Source organism: Pygocentrus nattereri, chromosome 5 (genome assembly GCF_015220715.1).
Source record: "Pygocentrus nattereri isolate fPygNat1 chromosome 5, fPygNat1.pri, whole genome shotgun sequence".
Classification (NCBI taxonomy): Eukaryota; Metazoa; Chordata; class Actinopteri; order Characiformes; family Serrasalmidae; genus Pygocentrus; species Pygocentrus nattereri.
The window spans coordinates 36226114-36245388 of record NC_051215.1 but is presented as its reverse complement, the minus strand read 5'-3'; the positions used below and the strand labels follow the sequence as shown (position 1 = coordinate 36245388).

Here is a 19275-nt window from a genome sequence, read left to right as displayed (position 1 = left end):
CTATCAAGTGATCAGTAAGAATAACCTTGTGTTGATGGTCAGTGGATCTCCCTTTTGACCACAATGTCCAACTCTATTTACTGTTGTCTCTCTCATAGACCTATATGTAGATACCAATTTAGTCACTGTTCTTACTGAAACACTAGCCACTTGAGCATCTTTGGTACTGAAGCTAGTGTGCCAATAATGAACCTCTTTCAAAGTCACTTCTCCTCTTGCCATCTTCATCCAAAATTGTGGTGGAGTACAGTAGGATAACTTTGCTACATGTCCTTTGGGATCAATAAAGCATCTATCTGTCTATCTATCTACATTTACTTACTAGTTGAACTGTTAGAAATAAAGGTGCTGTGCAGGTTTATTTTTCATTCATTAAGATAATGTACCCTCAAAGGTACAACAGTGGCTTTAAGGTCCAGTTGTGTACCTTAAAAGTTTCTCCAGGATGAAAAGTACATATTTGTGTCTTTTTATAACCTAAAGTTTTAATATAGGACAATAAAATAAAAAGCCATTGTGGGTCCCACCCCAGTGGCAAGAGGGGTACTGCCCCAGTCACAGTTTACTACCTTTATTTATGACAAACCTATACACCTGTTTTTATTGGAAGCATCTGTATTTCTTTTGTTTCTTCACTCATTTATTCAAGTTTTTCCCTTAATTTGTTCCACCTATGTATATGTGTTGTTGTTTTTTGTGACATGACAAATTTCAAAGAAGGCTGTTTTCATGGCTTATTTTCCATACACGGACTGTATGGACTGGGGTGTGAATTGTACGTTTTGAAAATTTAGCAGTGTTTACATACACCATCAAACACAAAAAAATGAGGGAAAGGGAAATTTCTTTTTCCGAGATATCGGCCCTTTAAGCAAGCACTTGACAGTAATGCCATAGCCAAACACAATGGCATCATAATCATGGACTCTTACAGATATTCTTAAAGGTTTACTGATGATATTAGAAAGGTTTTTTTTATTCATCTTTTGCTTAGTGAATGGCTCCTTCTCTTTTCATAGCACACCAAAGAAAGTAGATTAAATGTCAGTGAGGTCTAATATGCACTGCATATTACTACTCCATCACTGACTGAGGCATAACCCCAAGCTACTTCCAAGCTGTGATGAAATGATATACAGTGGCTCTAAATCTTACTTCTATGACACATCCGGCACTGCCCAGTAGTGTTTCCTCCCTCTGACACATCTGCTCAGCTATCAAGCCTTTTAAGAAGCTGGTGTGTTAATGCAAAAATGCTGCCACTGTGCTTCTTTGTTTAGGCTTTGTGCTGGCTGGCTGCTGGATCATACATTATTCCAGATGACCAGGGATCTTTACATCTCAAACACAATTTAGAAAATCAGGGAGTATATTGTGTGTGTGTATGTGCGGTGTGTGTGTATTGAGATGTCTCTTGAGACACAATTTGTTTTCTCGTTCATCCATGGAGGTAAAAGTGTGCGCAGATGGACTGCAGTGATAAATCCGAATGCCAGAGCAGAGCAGTGGGGCTCTGCCGCTCTCCGCTCTACACACACATGGAAATAAAACATGATGAGTAAGTTATAAATTGTGTTACATTTTTGTTCTATTTCTGATTTTAGATGCTGACTCTCTCCCTCTTTTTCTCACTGTTTTGGCCTCCAAAGAATTCAAAGATGTATCATGTTAAAACAGTTACCGAAGAGGAATCCTTGTCTAAAAACATCTAAGAGGAGCACAGAAAATCTGTAAATGGTGTATTATTAACCGTTTAGACCCCAACAGAATTTCAGAACACTCTTGTGGATTCCTGACAATCTTCAGCGTTACAGGCTTCTTGATCTCTGATTTAAACAAAATGCTTGCTCACAAAAGCAGATAAAAAGAACAGTTACAAGTCTGATTTCATTTTATTACCTCCTTAATATAAAAAACAAAGGATAGAAATCAACACAAAGCTGGCAGCCTAGAACTGGAATTGAAGTAGGCATTATAATTTTAGTGTTGTAAATAATAAATGTTGAATATAAATCAGGATTCTTAGATAAAAAGAACAAGGGTATGGAAGAAAACAACTACAACAACTAATGATACTCATTATCGTCTTTTAATGATGAATATGATATAAAAATAACCATGTATCCATGTAGCTAAAGGATCCACATTTAGTCTAGGAACTTCACAAGCCTCAGCATTTCTTTTGAAAGTCCAATGAAGATATTAAGTAGCAAGAGATAACCAGCATTTACACAGAAAATAGCCGACTACATGTTTATTTGTTTGGCTCAAGTGGAAAAACACTCAGTGTGAAGAACATGTCAGTGTAGCTAAAGCAGCTGTTCAGCTAAAGCAGTTGTTCAGCTCTTGTTGGTCGATGAACTTGTGTTCTGTTTCCAGTAAAGCAGCTACAATCTATGAAAAGACAAAAACTAAAAAAGCTTAACATCCTGAACTCACTTTCATATCATCACTGCTGTATAGGTAAGCAGAAATACTGTCAGACACCTCTGTCCCCATATACGATCACTCTTTTGAATGCTATAAGACTAGTCTTTTTTTGGGGGATCAATTGGAAAAAGCGATGTGCAAATATGTAAAACCTTATGAGTGAAGTGAAAAATGTTTATTAAAAATCAAATATCTAATGCTCTAAAATGCAATTTTTTACCACATTAAATTGCAGTCATCTGTAGCTAATAGATGTAAATACAGTGGCTAGCAGAGGTTGCTGTGGGGTCAAGAGGTTGGTGAACATGGGAACATATAATAATTTTATTGGTCCAATACTGAATACTGAATTTTAATCAATTCTTATGAATTCACACAAAAAGACAGCATAGTGGATAACACCACTAATACCAACACCAGTAAGAGTAACACACATACACACACACACACACTCTGCCCACAAGAGCCTTTGGGTAAGACATGTAACAATGTTACTGGCAATAATTTAAAGCTCTACAGTAACTGTGAGATCTGACTGAATTAAGCCCTATATGGCTATGTATAATTGATAGTCCGTCTTTAGAGATTTAATCTGTCTTATACTCACTGCACTCCATGTATTATCAGTATCTGAACAAAACCTCGGATCTCCAAAATGATAACTGTACAGGTGAAGAGGAAAATAAAATTTCTAACTTTCAAAGCAAGTAATTTTGGACCATTTCTCTTAGTTCATTCATTAGGCGAATGTAAAATAATGTAATAATGTATAATGTTACTTGTTACTAGGGCTGTACAATAGATGTAAAACCATATCAGCATTGGAAGAGAATTGTTTAAAATAAATGATCAGCAGCAGTCAGATGTTTACATGTGGCCAATACTACAAAACGTTTTTTGCATTTACTGTACACCACAGGGTGAAGAGTAAAGTAGCACTGAGCTACTGTGCTAACATAACTGCATTTTATTCATATTACTACATTTGTAAACCTATACAAATAAATGTTACCTTTTTACTTCTGAATACTGGTCCAGATACATGTAGTCTCAATTTCTATATTTTACAAACATGTCAACATCAGCATCGGCTTCGGCAGATAGGTACATGAAAAATAACGGCCCACAATTCCAATGCCTGTGCATTCCTACTTATCAGAAATTCCATGCTGGTGCATCCCTACAGTCTTAAAATGGCAACAATGCAACCATGTTCTTTTTACCAACCAAGCCACTAATGATGACAGAGGCTAAAGCTGGCAGGCTGTAGCTGAGCCCCATCTAAGCCACCAGAGAATGTGAGCCTGTGATTTGCAGTCAGTCCCTCTGCTCCTTTACTGGCTTCAGTAAATATTCAGCAGGTTGACCCCAAGCTCTTAGCGAGTATCATGCTCTGTCCTGAGCGCCGTTTGCTGAGCCGAACTGCAGTGTGGGAGAGATAGATTTTCTGCCCGAGTCAATAAGGCAGACCCCAGAGACTCCTCTGTCTCGCATTGCCTCTCCATACGCTTACCTCCTGCCTCATGTCTTCCTGATCTCCTGTCTGAAACCACAGCTGTAAAACACATACCTTTCACACACACACGAGCAGAAACCATCGTAAAGACAAACTAAATGGAAAGGTGAAAGGATTACTTCTATCTGATGGACCAGATGGAACTGCACAGATCCTTAAAGAACATTTTCAAGGCAAACTCGGAAAAACCCAAAAGCAGGCTTTGACTTCAGAGCTTCCTAATGCCACACATTATGAGATACAGGCTGTAGGTTGAAGGTGGTAATTCTGTAAGTGCTGAAAGAATTATTTATACTCTTGTGTGCCAGACAATGCACACTACTAAGCTTAAAGGATGCACTGCAAATATAAAATCAACTTCCAAAAAACTTTCCAAAACGTTCCAAATCCACTAACATCAGTGTATCACATACATTTACTGATGCAATATATACCATGACGGGAAACAAGTATTCAGACTTTTTTTGTTTTTGTTGCTCAATAAACTTACAGTGCTTATATCCACTTCAGATTTACACATATATTATGGTTTTGACTTTTTACTTATAAATATGAACAAATCAATATGTACATAAGCATAAATAAAGATAAAAACTGGAACAAGGATTCAGACACCATATTACCAATATATACATGTAATGCTAGATGTAATAAATGTACCTCTGAATATTAATACACACTGAAAGTATATTAAATAAACAAAAGTGTCTGACTACTTGTTTCCCATCATTGTATTATGTTTCCTTTAGGAGTAAAAAAGAAATGAAAGAAAAAAAATTATTTTATGTTTTTACTTTGTTCCAGTCGGCACAAGACCGCAGCACAGGGTAAAAGCATAATTAACCAAAACAAGACATTTTCTTAGAAAACAAATATATTCAAACACACACACACACACACACACACACACACACACACACACACACACACAGTATGAATGGTTTCAGGGTACCAAGGTCTTTTCTTACTCTCGTCTCTTAACAGAGTGTTTTTTAAGAACTGTAGCCGTTTATGTCAGTATGTCTGACTTCACATATATTTATCATAGCATAAAATCTAATATTCAATTCACACTGCGTATTGTCTTGCAACCCCCATGACAAAAAAAAATGAATATTAATGTGTGTGTTGTAACACCCTTAAGGTTTGTATTGTGCTGTGGAAATGGTGTTTTGATAAATTGCATCAGTGAAGTCATGTGACATATCATACCAGTGGTATGATACATACATACACTGTGGTCCCAGTTATTCTTATAGTGCCCAGTCGACTTAACCAAACTCAGAAGGAGATTACCTGGATCACATGGGTGGGAAAAATCTAGAAATAAATTGCTTTCTTAGCAATTTTCTGAGGAAATGGGATTAGACCGTGTGGAAGTATGAGCGTTCATTAATGGCCAAAAAAACAGACAGTTTTCCCTTATAAGACAAGCAACTCCTACAGCCTTTAAAACAATAAAAAATAAACAAGAGGTTCCATCTATAAACATTGTTGTTAAAAATGATTCTGCATCAATTAATTATCAATCCCTATATTAGAGAATTCGGGTTCTTCAGAACAGAACTGAAGTACACCACTATTAACCCTTTCATTTCTCCTTTACTGGCTTAATAGACAGCACATGTGAAGATATTTAGGCTTTTATTATAGATACCAATGAGAATGTCATCAGCAAGAACACTGGTAACCCTGTTTACAACTGATGTCGATGATGTTAATTATACCAAATTTTGTTAACAAATTTCCACAAATATAATTTTAAAAAGTCAAGCTAAGCATGATCAAAATCTAGCTAGCTTAGAGTGTGTGAAAATAATATTTGTTGTTCCATCAGCATTCATTAATATTTTTCTTCTCCGATGTTGCTACAAATTTGGAATGATGAGGTTTTATTATGACAGCAATGATCTCTTGGTCAGAGACCCATCAGGCTTCAGTATAACAGGGCTCATTTCTTGCAATATGCTGATCAGAACGAGGGATTCACATGTTAAAATGAGACACTTTAAGCCCTGATAAACATGAAGCTAAGGGCAGAAATATAGCTGAACTCTTGGGACGTGCCAAAATCAGTAGTCCAATTATGTAATGTGAAAATCATGAGCAGTCAACACTTGTAATAATCCATTAAATTCAGATAGCACACACAAATATGCCCGCTTCAACACAGACAGCTTGAAATGTTAAAAAATAATGGCTGCATATAATATTATCTCTGACTGGAACCATTTTCCTGCAGGAGGTAACTGGATCATTACTGATGCTGCTCTGAAAGTATCAATAATTTCTCCTCTGGAGAAGCTCATTGACTGCAATATTCGCATCTGTCATTTTTTGGCTTTTGGCTCCACTATGCTGAATGATGTAGTGAACATCAGGGCTAAAATTGACAAATATGTCAAATATCAATCTATGAAATCAGACATTTAGAAGAATGCAAAACAACTTTACATCCCAAGCAGTTTATAGCTTCATTTTGTTACATCATTGTATTATATCACTGGATCAACCACACTTTGTCTGTCACTAGTTTGGGTAGTATATCTCTGTACAGTGTCAATAAATCTGTCTAAGCAGTTTCAAGCTGTTTTTTTTCTATGAGGATTACTGTGTCACAATGTTGTGATATATTCTTTCACAAAGCATTGTCAATAATAAACTCAAAAAGTGGGGCACTAATGCAATACCAGTTGATCCCCCCCTTTAATTTGCTAGACAGCTTTAAAAAGTCTCAAAACTCTGTGGTGTTACATTTCTGTCATGTTGATAAATCAAACGTGGCAGATTTTCTTATGTATATATTACAAGCATAATAGCAGAAAACAAGAATTCTGTCTTTTACTTATAGATCAGTGAACAGACAAAAACACATTAAGTGTGGAACATTTACCACCAAGAGAAACACCATTAATGTTAATACGTTGTGCACTGCTTTAATGTTTTGTTCAGCACCACGGACAGTGCCAGTCCATCTCTGACCACAATAACGATCAGATCAGCACTGTGGATTATCAATAGTGACATTCTGTCCTTCAGAACACTGTATTTCAGTCAAGCCTTGCAGCTGTCAACCTTACTAAAACACATTGTTTTGCCATTATTAACATGGCAGATTAGCACTATGGACTCACACCAGCTGTGGCAGCCTGTCCGCTACAAGAAGACATAATTCACAGTTACAATGACCACTACCCATCATCAGCAAAAATGACCTAGCAGAGTTAAAGGACCTAACTGGATTGATCGTGGCCACAGTACAGGCAGTGGTGAAGTACCAAGAGAGAATAAGTGGAGAAGGAAGTGGGTCACTACAGTAACACACACAGAGCTCCCACTGGCCTGTGCTCTAAACTCATATGCAACTTATAAAACCACAAATCCAAGAATAAACCACTTACGTTTAAAAGCCCAGTCAGCAGTCACTGCAGCAAGCTTAGCTCTGCAAAGAGAAAGGATTTCAGAGAACTCCAAGATCAACACCAGCCTACTGAAAGACAATATGATAAACAATGTTTATCACACTTTCTGGTCAGCTGAGTCAACCCTGTGGTAGCCATGACACTTTTTCAAATCCCTGTTGTGACTCTGATGAAAGTCCACAGCATGTGACCACAAAATGACTGCTTTTTAATTAAGTGAATTAGGCTGGCATCTGATGACAGTTAGCAAAGTGACAGAACAGTCCTGGTGCAGGTTAATTAATTAATTTATTTTTAATTTCACGTAAGCCATACCAAGGCAGGAGTATTCCCACATATGAACACAACTGAACTTTTAAAAATGGTGGGTGATATAATATGCAACTTTAATTTCACATTTATTATGCCTTAAATAGATAAGTTCATTCTAGAAAGACAAGTCTTGAGTTGCATTGGTTAAACCCTTCAGGGGGAGGTACTGTATACCATTGTAGCAGGCAGATATCATGAGACAGGGTTCTTCAAATCTGGACCTTTACACCAGTTTTCATGTCTGGATTTTGCAGACTGGTGGCTAAAAGAACTGATGACGTAACAGACTGGCCACCTAACATCATACCATCCAGAGAATATCTGGCCTAAAATGTACATCATAACAGAGGCATTTTGGAACATCCTCAGACTTCAGCGTCAAGTTTCTGATATCACATAAAACTGCTCAGCTTTTGAACAATTGGACATCAGGCAAAACAGCCTCAGGCAAAAGGCATCAGGCTAAGCAGCCACAGACGCCAGGGCCTCAGACAAAACGGCCTTGGATGGTAAAGTTGTGAGACATTCACAATTGCTTTTTGTCTTGCTGGATTAGTTAGTTTTATGGCCAAAATTGCAGATCATAATATATTCCAGTCACATCACAGCTTCAGTGTTTGGGACTACGGCAAAAAAACGACTGCAAAGAAAATTGTGTAAGCACTTTGTGGAAAACTAAATAAATAAATAAATGCCCCACCCTCTTTAAGCTTGGATGCACGGTTCTAAAAAAAGAACTTGAATTAGTGTAAAACCTTCTTACTCGTAATTTGATTTCTGTGGTCCAGCTCAAAGTAGAAAATGATATATTGTTACTTTTTAGTTCAGGTTTGCTTACATATTTAACATCAAACTCAAAGATGTAAACAAAATTCATACAAGTCCCAAATGACTGGAAAGATTTAAAGACTTATAATAATCTCCACCAAACCTTCTGAATGATGCTGTTCTCTGTTCTATCTGGGTTCATTGGTTTTATTTATTACTTGTTTAATCTGTCCTGGGATATTAGCATAATAAGCTTTGCAACTTCCTGCATTAGCGTGGCTTTTGCATGAAGCAAGGTAGGATGAAATCCCTGTGTGCTTTTACAAAATAGAAAAACATTGGTGCTTTAATACACAATTTATATATGCAGTCAGAGGTGTGGGTAATGACTTCAGATGTGCCCCTGCTTCATTTTAAAACCAAACCTATCCCATGTTCTATAAATACTGATTTAGAGTTTATGCAGAGATGACAAAGCACCATGCATGCATCAAAAAACATCAGAAACTCATCTTTCCCTCTCACCAAAGACATTTTGCAGAGAGGAGATGACATCTTTGGTCCATTCAGATATCTCTGTTCTGCATTTCATTCATACTTTCAAGTCAAGTCAAGAGGCTTTTATTGTAATTCCATCTATGTACAAGTACACAGTGGAGTGAAATTACGTTCCTCCAGGAACAACACGGTGCAACAAGGAACAAAGTGTGAACGTGCAGACATTGTGCGCAAACAAAAAAATTAAGCTAGAAACAACATAATACGATAAATTAAATAGACAGTAGACACAGTAAACAGACAGGAAGTGCAGTACTGACACAAAAGTCATTTCTGGACATGAGGTGGTGAGAATCAGGTGCAGAGATATTTAACATGCTGTGATCCATGAGTCATGCAGCCAGATGATATACATGAACACAGCAGTTATTGAGGTAGTAAAACTTGACTAAACCATGTAAACACAGTGTAAGCAGCAATGTTACAGATAGTGCAAGTAAAGCATCAAAAGAGTTGTGTGTGTGGAGTATGTGGTATGTGTGTGAAGGGGGGGGGGGTAGTTCGGTCCTAAAAACCTGATCGCTTGAGGAAGAAAGCTCTTGTAGAGTCTAGCAGTGGTGGCATGGATGCTCCGGTACATTCTGCCAGACAGCAGCAGTGTAAAAAGTTCATGTAAGGCATTGATGGGGTCGTCCACAATGCTAGTGGCTTTCCAGATACCAGAAAAGCACCAAAGTTTTATTTTTGCCATGAACCAAGAACTGCTCAGGGGGGCAGCACTCTCACTTTAATCTAACCAAACCTGGCAAGTCTAAAAGCATCCTAAAAGACATCCAGTGAAAGGTTCTGTAGGGAACTGAAAGTGGTTCATCGATGGCATGGCTCCAAAGAATCCTTTATTTCTAGGAGCACACCCTCTCCAAAAAGGGGTATTTAGGGGTTCTTGAGTAAAGGCAAAGAGCATATATAGAACCATTTAGCTGTTCCACGATGAAGCTGTAATGTCTAGTTCTTTAAGGATGCAGTATTGTACTAAAATTGGCTTGGCTATCATTACAAGTCCTAGAACCTTTTTGGCACTACATGGAACCTTTTGTGCCAAGACTGTAGATGTCCACACCAGCCAAACACTTAAGGGATAAGGTTTGTTTTCTAGCAGGATTCTGGAGAGCGAAAATCAAGGGGGTTTAGGAACAGCTGCTGAAGCTGCTGACTGGCTGAGAAATGAAAAGACGCTGTGGTACGAGAATACGTAGGTGCTTACAGACACTAATGTCAAACATGAGATCGATGACTCCTCTTACAGAAACTGAAACATGAATCACACTCTAATCCTTCTAAAACTGGGACTTCACCTTGACCGTTCTCTGAGACGTGAATGTATGTGTAATCATCTTAATTGTGTTTCCAAATTGAGAAGAATGAACTAATAAAAGATGGATGAGCTAATGGTTGTGTGTTTTTGGTGAAGGATTAGAGGCAATAGAGAGACAAGAATCGTCGCTTGGACACATTCCCTACACAGCAAATTAATTCCCTCTAAGTGAAATGGATGTTGCAAGCTAAAGTAATTGAAATGGCTCAATGTAAAAAAAAAAAAAAAAGAAGATGAAGACAAACAACGTAGTGTTTCCAAATAGGATGGAGAGATGTGCGGGAGGGGGATGCGAAGAGAGAGGCAGCCACAACAAGCCTGTCCAGAGAGAGCTCAGGGATGTAATCAATAGCGCTGAAAAACAGCACATTCGACAGACTAATCGGGGTCTTATTAAGATCTTATTAAGCCAGCAAGGAGTGTGTGTACACTTCTCACTGAGGAGAATTCAGAGACCAAAAAAAGGCCTCTGATGGACCGCCAGCACTGAGTAGCCTCTTATCCAATCATAAAAGAGAGCACTATAAATCTGTGTCATATCTAATGAGAGAGATTTATAGAGGTGGATGAACTACCTGTAGTGAGATGGCAAGAGATGGAGGCACTTTAGTAGGCCTGGACACACTCCAAACAAAGAGACTTAGTCAACACTGAGGCATGAGTAAGAGCAAGCGAGCGTGCGATAGAGAGAGACAGAGACAGAGAGAGAGAGAGAAAGAGAGAGAGAGAGAGAGAGAGAGAGAGAGAGAGAGAGAGAACAGCAGGGTAGTGGATAAGTGTCCTACTGGGGTAAAATGACCTTTGAGGGGAGCAAATGATAGATTTTCATGCATGGGTATAAATGTCTGGTCTACGAATTTGATTAGAGGTTTTATAAACAGGCCTCTTGTGTACCAACAATACAGTATGTGGCAACTGGTATCTAATAAGAGGCTGAGCCCCTGGCATTCAGCTCAAGAACATCTATCACAATCAGGGGAGTAACCATTCAGAATAGATCCAATTTTCAGCATTTGTGGAATGCTATTATGAAAAAGGCAAAAGGCAAATTACAAGTAGGCCTGTCTCCTTGCAATCTTAACAGAAAATGTACAAACATTAGTATCTGAATAAATGGCTTTGAATTTTCTTTGCCATCTGTTCCGCAAGCATGTAAACAGTCTTCAGCTTTTATGTGCAAAAAAGCAAACACCTAAACCAGCTCAACCATTTAAAGATAAATCTTGATTCCAGCTGTCACAAGTTTGCAGTCACTTCCAAATCCAGTAAGTTTCACTGCAGGATTGATGAAGTGATTGGCTGCACACAATAAAGAAAACAAAGCTTTACTGACAAGCAGCAAATCCCAGCTCAGCACATCTCTGTTTATTTGGTTCACTGGCAGAAGAAGACTGCTCTGTATTATAAACATGTTTCAACTTTGCCAAGATGAAGAGACGACTCCATCTGAATGGCGCTACATGCCCAGGCCTTCTTCTGTCACCCACAAATTGAGGCTACATTAAGAATAATATAAGTAATGACAAGACACTTATGAATGCATTGGGGAAAAAAAGTTCAAAGACATGGCAGAAGTCAGAGTCCTTTCACACAAACTCTAGTGCCTTGTCTAAAGCAGAGAGACTGGTGACAGACTGAATCAAGCCTGTCACTGATGCAGAGAAGACTTGTTATATTCTGTAAATTGCAGGAGAGATATTAAGCTGCAGATTCAATTGCAGAAACAGAAATTGAAATGTGGGGGAAAGTGGCAGGGCGAGCCGAAAGCACATCTCCTTTCTTTTTCTCCTTATATCTGCAACACCAACACACTGATAACTCCTGCTGCTGAGATGGAAAATTAAAAAATGAGAAAACAGTTCTGGTCAGGAGACTGTGATAGTACACACAGCACACACACATTCACTTAGCTTTGCTGTTTGAGTGATGTGTGATCCTCATGTATGCATTTTAATGTTCATGCTAAAACGTGAAAAATCACCTTTACTATGATTAAAATGCAGGTATTCTTGCTTTCCTTTCTTCTTCATGATTCAGTGAAGGCGTCCAGCATTATTTCTCATAGCTGCATTCACCTGCTGGTTACATACAATGGCTAGCACCCTTCTCAGCCCTGTATTGATCACCCAGTGAGAGAAAAATAGGCAGTGTCTTGGATAAAATATATCTTAGACAGTTCACCAGCCAAAAGGTGTATGTCTTTACACAGACTATATACTACAGATGTTCTTTTGGCTGATGTGGAGAATGGTGCCAGTGTTTGAACCTTGGTCCAAGCTGTTTTAAGTAGCCAGAGGAAGGAGTTTTTTTACATCACTTTCTGACAGATTGGGAAAGAGGTGAGCTGCTGCATTTTAGATAAGTTATCATTTGTAACAGCACACGAAAAAAGCTTAGCCAGAAGCCCACTACAAGTCATGTCACAAGTACTTGGATCATAGTCTGCACTGAACAAGCTCTGAAGGAGGCATGGACCTTCCTTATGTTGAAATAAAGGTTATTAGTTTAGACATTAGGGGTCATTCTTTCTCCTTTGGGAAATGCTGCACTGACATGGTCAGATAGAGTGTAGAAAGTCACACAGAAAGTTGCTCTCTGTTTTTCTCCAAGTGTGCAGACACTTCACCAAATGTACCAGCTGGCAGTTTGAAAATATCCTGCTGCAGGCCATCATTGCCTCAGAGAAAGCATACACAGCTTTCAGCTGTCTAGATTGATGGTACTGTCAATATGGCACTGGTACATGCAGTACGAGGTGCAACTTATAAGTTGAAGAGTTCAAGATGGCTAACTTGGGTGGAAAGAGAAACACAAAAAAACATCCATACAAAGAGATGTGACAACTGATGACTGGTCTAAGGGGTTTATAGAGGACAGGAGTTGTCACCTCTTCAGGAAAGTGGACAAGAATGTGTTTGCTGTGCTTGAGATGTGAAGAGACGAAAGATTTGACAGTATTCAGTAGCAGGCAGTAAAGAGCTGGAATGTTCTCCATAGAGCAACTAATTATAAATTAGGGCTGAATAACTTGGGGAAACAAGTCTTTTACAGTTTCGCAATTAATACTGCAATATTTGAAAAGCAAAAAAAGGAGGTAAACTGTAAAAGGCCAATTATCATTCTAGCTATGACAAAGTTGCATTTAGAGGAGAAATTAGGGCAGAGTTTTAATATCATTGCTGTCATAAGGAAATCTCCAAAATGGGAACTTTATAGGATAAGGAAAAAAAATCATAATTTTTAATGTAGATGAATGCAATTTTGGTTAGTTATAAGTTCACTTTAAATCACTTCTGTTGGCCAATTTGTCATGAAATATTCATACAATGTAAAAGGCAGAGGTTATTTTTTTAAAATAGTGTAAAAAAATAAACAAATAAATAAAAACTTGGTAAAAATGGACAAACTCCTCTGGTTAGCTCGATATAACATTTGTATTTCATTAATGTCCACTAGTGCTGCATGATATGTACACAATTCCATACATTGCTATGTACTGAAACTGTATTATTTCTTGCAAGAGTATGGATTATTTTGACCATATACTGTATATATGCACCGATCAAGCATAACATTATGTTATGTATATTACTTGTTTCTACACTCATTGACCATTTTATCAGCTCCGCTTACTATATAGATGCACTTTGTAGTGTTGTACAATCCTGCTGCAGGCCATCAATGCCTCTGTAGTCTGCCTGTTTCTCTGCAGACTTTGTCAGCCCCCTTTTACCCTGTTCTTCAGTGGTCAGGACTCCCATGGACCCTCACAGAGCAGGTTCTATTTGGATCATTCTCAGCACTGCAGTTACACTGATGTGGTGGTGGTGGTGTGTTAGGCTGTGTTGCACTGATCTGAGTGGATCAGACACGGCAGTGCTGCTAGACTTTTTATTTTAAAACACCTCAGTGTCACTACTGGACCGAGAATAGTCCACCAACGAAAAATGTCCAACCACCAGCATTCTGTGGGCAGTGTCTTGTGACCACTGATGAAGTGGACTAGAGGATGACCAACACAAACTGTGCAGCAGCAAATGAGCTGTTGTCTCTGACTTTATATCTACAAAGTGGACTGACAAGGTAGGTGTGTCTAACAGAGTGGACAGTGAGTGGACACAGTGTTTAAAAACTCCAGCAGCACTGCTGTGTCTGATGAGCACAACACACACTGACACACTACCACCACGTCAGTGTTACTGCAGTAGGCACCACCCAAGGCACCACCCAAGTAGTGCCTGCTCAGTGAGGGTCCATGGGGGTCCTGACCACTGAAGAGCAGGGTAAAAGGAGGCTAACAAAGTATGCAGAGAAACAGATGGACTATAGTCTGTAACCCTATTTTAAACCAGAGATGGGGGAGTAGCTAAGTAGTGTTCTACCATGGACAGGTCGAGCAAACAGTCCCACGCTGATCACCTCTTCAGCTTAGCTGAAGGGTCGGCAACTGAAAATGTTATGTAGCAACTGAAGCTGTTTTGTCCTTTCTACAAAAATCAAACCACCTTGGGAGGCGCAACATTTTATGTCCGTTTAACCATCTTGGCTGTAAGCAGAGGTGTCAAATTCAGGTTCAGAAAGTAAAAATCCTTCCCAGGATTTTGGTCCAACAGGCTGGACAGCTCTGCTGGTGGTGTGATCTAACTAGAGAAGCCAGCCTGTTGGAACAAAATCCTGGGAAGGACTTTTACTTTCTGGACCTGAATTTGACACCTCTGCTTACAGCCAAGATACACCTCTGGTTGTAAGTGTATCTCAGTATGTACTAAATGTCTTCTCAGTGTCTATATACGTATACATCCAACAAAACACCTGGAACATCTGAGGTTGGTCAAAATGCACAAGAAATTTAGTTCATTTGTGGTCTTCTGTGATGAAAAATTGCAACATATCATGATAATGAGCATTAATACACTGCTGATACATGATAAAAATGATATATTGTTCAGTCCTTGTTTAAACTAGTATAGCTGAGGTTTAGACTGCTTAGGCCATTAGAGACCATAAGATCTGCCCTCCAATGCTCATGTCTCATTAGAAAGGTTATTATGATGTAATTGATATTCTAACCATAATTCTGCTAAAAGCTTTCCTGTTGTCACAGCTTTGATGATTATTCTCTTTTAAAAATACCACTGTGGTCAGCAGCCTCTACCTCACGTAAACTCCTTCCTCTCTTGTTCCTGTATGCTCCTTCAGTTCATTATCACTCTGCTGTCAAGCTCTCGTTTTGTGTCCTCTGCATCTCTCCCTCTCTTCTTGTATTCTTTTTCATATTACTTCTAATCCTCCTCCTCACAGCGCCTAGAAGAATCAGTCTTGCTAGGTTAGAACAGTGCAGTATAATTTTATGTCCCCGGTGTGAAAATATGGTCTCTAAATGGGTTAGCATCCAGAAGGAGACTTGTGAAAAACCAGAAAAGCCAAACAAAGAGACCTTATGTTGCATCAGATTTGTTGTGACATCAAAGAAATCTCATTTCAGTCCTTGTAACACTGTTTGATGGGGAAGGAAAAGGCGCGGGAGGTGAGACACGCTGCTGTTTATAATCTTGTACTGATAAGATGCCAAAGTCTTAAATTAGAGAAGAAGAGATATTTTAGCTCCCCTCCAGCAAAAAAACCTTATATTAACCACACCCACGTTAACAAAGCTGCTTATCCTCCTGGGTCACAAGGGGGGTGCAAGTGCATATCCCAGCACTCATTGGGCAGAAGGCTGGCTGGCAAAACCCTGGACAGGCTGCCAGCCTATCACAGGACAGACGGACAGACAAACATATGCATTCACAAACAAACACACACATCTAGGGGCAATTTAGCACCTCTTATTTTCCTGACAGCATGTCTTTGGACTGGTAGACACACACATATACAGGGAGAACATGTAGACTCCACACAGAGGGGACCTGGTCGCCCTGGCTGGGGAATTGAACCCAGGCACTTCGTGCTGCGAGCTACCACTCTTCAACCCACTCTTTTTTGGATTATTAGTTATTTTATTTTCTATTTCATTTTGTACATTCAAAGGCCAAACTATGCTCTATTTACCTTTTAGTGAACCCTATATTTTAAATACAGGGCATCAAACAATGCCATACCATGCTTTTATGATTTGTGCAAAAAAAAAGTCACATATACTATTCGTAGCAAGGACTCATTTGATGGCAAGCCAACAAACATGCTAAATGATTTAATAAATAAATAAACTGAATAAAAAGATTAATGTCCAAGCAATTTTTACTGTTCTTTCTTTCTCCATTTCTCTTCTGAATCTGCAAAACTAATTTCTGACTTGAAATATCAATTTCTGGTGCACAAATATCTACTGAGAAAAGAGTAATAAGGGGTAGACAAACAATTACTGAGTTATTACACTGTGTTTCATATTAAAAACAATAGCAAATAGCAAGCAAATGGGATATTAATGAAACCTTACTTTTAACAGGTTTTAACAGCATCTCATCTTCACACCAGAAGGTTAAATAAATAATAAATATCTGATAGTAAAGGAGACAGAAGAATGTTGTATTTCAAACACTACATTGTCAGGAAGAGTTTCCTGTTCTCAAACACCTAGAAACACTGCAGGCTCACTCCACTACAATTCCAAATTTCAAGTGTACCAGACCAATATGTTGCCACAGTAATCATGACAGTTGCCTTAAAGCTGGAGTAGATGATTCTGTACAAACCAGTAAGTGTACAGTGTTAGAAAATCAAGCATGCCCTAGTTTCAGCCCTCTTTCTTGTGTAACTACTCTGTCACTCTTGTGAACCTAGCTTGCTAACTTTCAGTGTGTGTAAAATTTCTAAAATAAAAATGCTAAATTCTCTGGTTTAATACATACTGGGGTTCTTTGCACAGTGTGCACATAGAAAACAATGCAAACTGGCACAGTCAAAGTGAGAAAAAGAACCCTGGACCTGTCAGTGGGTCATGGCCATTTGAATGGTTAAACTAAACCTCCACACTGGTCACTAACAGCATTAACTCCTTCACAGCAGGGGACCCAATAGTATAGTATCACAATAGTACAGGGGGCCCAATAGTACAGTACCACAGCTTAGACTAAACCAATCAAAATGTGCTCTTCTATATCATAAGAAAATAGAAGTGGAGACCATTATAATGGCACAGACAAGGACTTACAAAGCATAGAATGTGTCTGTAATTACGATACTAATCCACCCGAAACAGCCACCGCCACAAAGCAGGGCAGGATCTCTGCCCTTTCACTGTACATGTTGAATATAAAGAAGCAGAACTTAATGAACATTCAAAGACTGCTCTATTGAACCCCCAAAGGCAATAAAGACATGAATCCCAGTGCTGCCAGCAGGGAAGCCTTCAGTGAACGAATGAATCATTGTGCCCCTCAGCAAGGAGCCCCATGGCTTTGAGGGCTGTGCAGCGTGTTTGACCCGATGCTTTAATCCCTGTTGAGATTAGATGTGGGGCAAGCAAGATGAAAAGCTTTAAAGTACCTTGCGGCCTGAACATATTAGAGTAACGACCCTTTTTAAATGTCTGATTCCATCTAGGAAGAGAAAAGAAGCTACACCCATAGTAATAAAGGTAATGCAAACAGATCCAAAAGACCTTTTTTTTAGTCCACAAAATACATTTTTGGTAATGTTCTTTTTTTTTTTTTTGGTAAATGTGTGTGAAGAACCTTTCAGAAAGGGTACAGTTCTATACCAATATAATGTCTTTCCTAGAACTGTACAACCAGGCCAATAACTCATTGGGAACTTTTTTATTTTTAAGTGTGGGGCTAATCACCTCATCCAGTGGTGCTGTGATTGAGATCAGAGCAGGGTAAAGAGCAGGAGGCGTGCTGTGGGGAGTAGAGCTAATGTGATGTATTGGTGCTGGAGATTAAATGTCCACTCCACTCCTAGGCCCAAGCCGCGCTGCCCATGTTATATTTCTGTCCCCTTTATTGGCCATCCTCCTAACAGACTGCCTCAATCCCTCTGAGTATGTGTGTGTGTGTGTGTGTGTTTACCTGTAAAGCCACCATTTCTTTCTCGGTTTCTGAGATGTGGCTCAGAAAATTCTCATTATACAGTGGTCCCAAAAAGTGTTTGGACACCAAAAGATGTCTGCAAAGAAACGGCTGAAATGAGAAGTCTTGTAATGGTCACATGGTTTGAGCTGCTTTTGTTTCCAAATAGATGAGAGAGAGAGAGAGAGAGAGAGAGAGAGAGAGAGAGAGAGAGCAGCATAAACTCCTAGACTTTTAAATCATTGATGGTGGACATTGCCACAGTTTAGGAAACAAGTGATGAAAATAAAAGGAGCTGATACGGCTGAACAGTTTAGCACTGCCTGGATTTTCTCTGATTTCCTGATACATTTACTGAAGCCTTGAAGGAAACAGCGATGATTTAATGACTTAAACAGTCGGGCGGCAGAGCGAGCCTCCAACTCAGCGATGTCACACGGATCACTACACTGACAACTTCACATGAGCAGCTCACACAGTTTAGTGGAAGGTGCTGCCGTTAACCGCTGCTTTACCCCAGTAAACTGAAGATGCAGCAGAGTGACTGATCGCTCTTACCCTGTAGCCGCGGAGCGAGGCGATCTCCATGTGTCTTGAAACGATGCAGCTCACTCTCAGCGCAAAACAAAGTCGAGTGATATATAATCCCTTAGCTGTCGTCCTTCGTTAGCTCAGAACCCGTCCGTTATTCTGTCTAATGTGCAGCTGGGCTCACACACGGAAAGTTTTCACCACGGCGCGGGTCCGCTGCGTTTGACATTCATAGAGCAATACGCAGGGGAGAGAGAGAGAGAGAGAGAGAGAGAGAGAGAGAGAGAGAGAGAGAGAGAGAGAGAGACAGTCCCCACACAATCACGTACAGATCCATTAACCCTTCTGTTGGCTTCTCTCTTCACTGCAGCGCCACCTTCAGCAGTGTTAACGAGAGTTCAGACCCTGCAA

General features: G+C 39.3%; 1 protein-coding gene across 2 annotated transcripts in view; it reads right to left on the bottom strand.

Moving 5' to 3' along the window:
• The window catches only part of pcdh15a (protocadherin-related 15a), a 332115-nt gene extending 313047 nt beyond the window's left edge, over positions 1-19068 (bottom strand). Inside the window, exon 1 of one of the 2 annotated variants that reach the window (XM_037538811.1) lies at positions 18892-19068. The gene's annotated coding sequence lies outside the window, so the exon portion shown is untranslated. Of the gene's footprint in view, positions 1-7347; positions 7420-18891 lie in introns of those variants that run through there. The other variant, XM_037538812.1, reaches the window with a different exon arrangement.
• Positions 19069-19275: the final 207 nt, after the last annotated feature.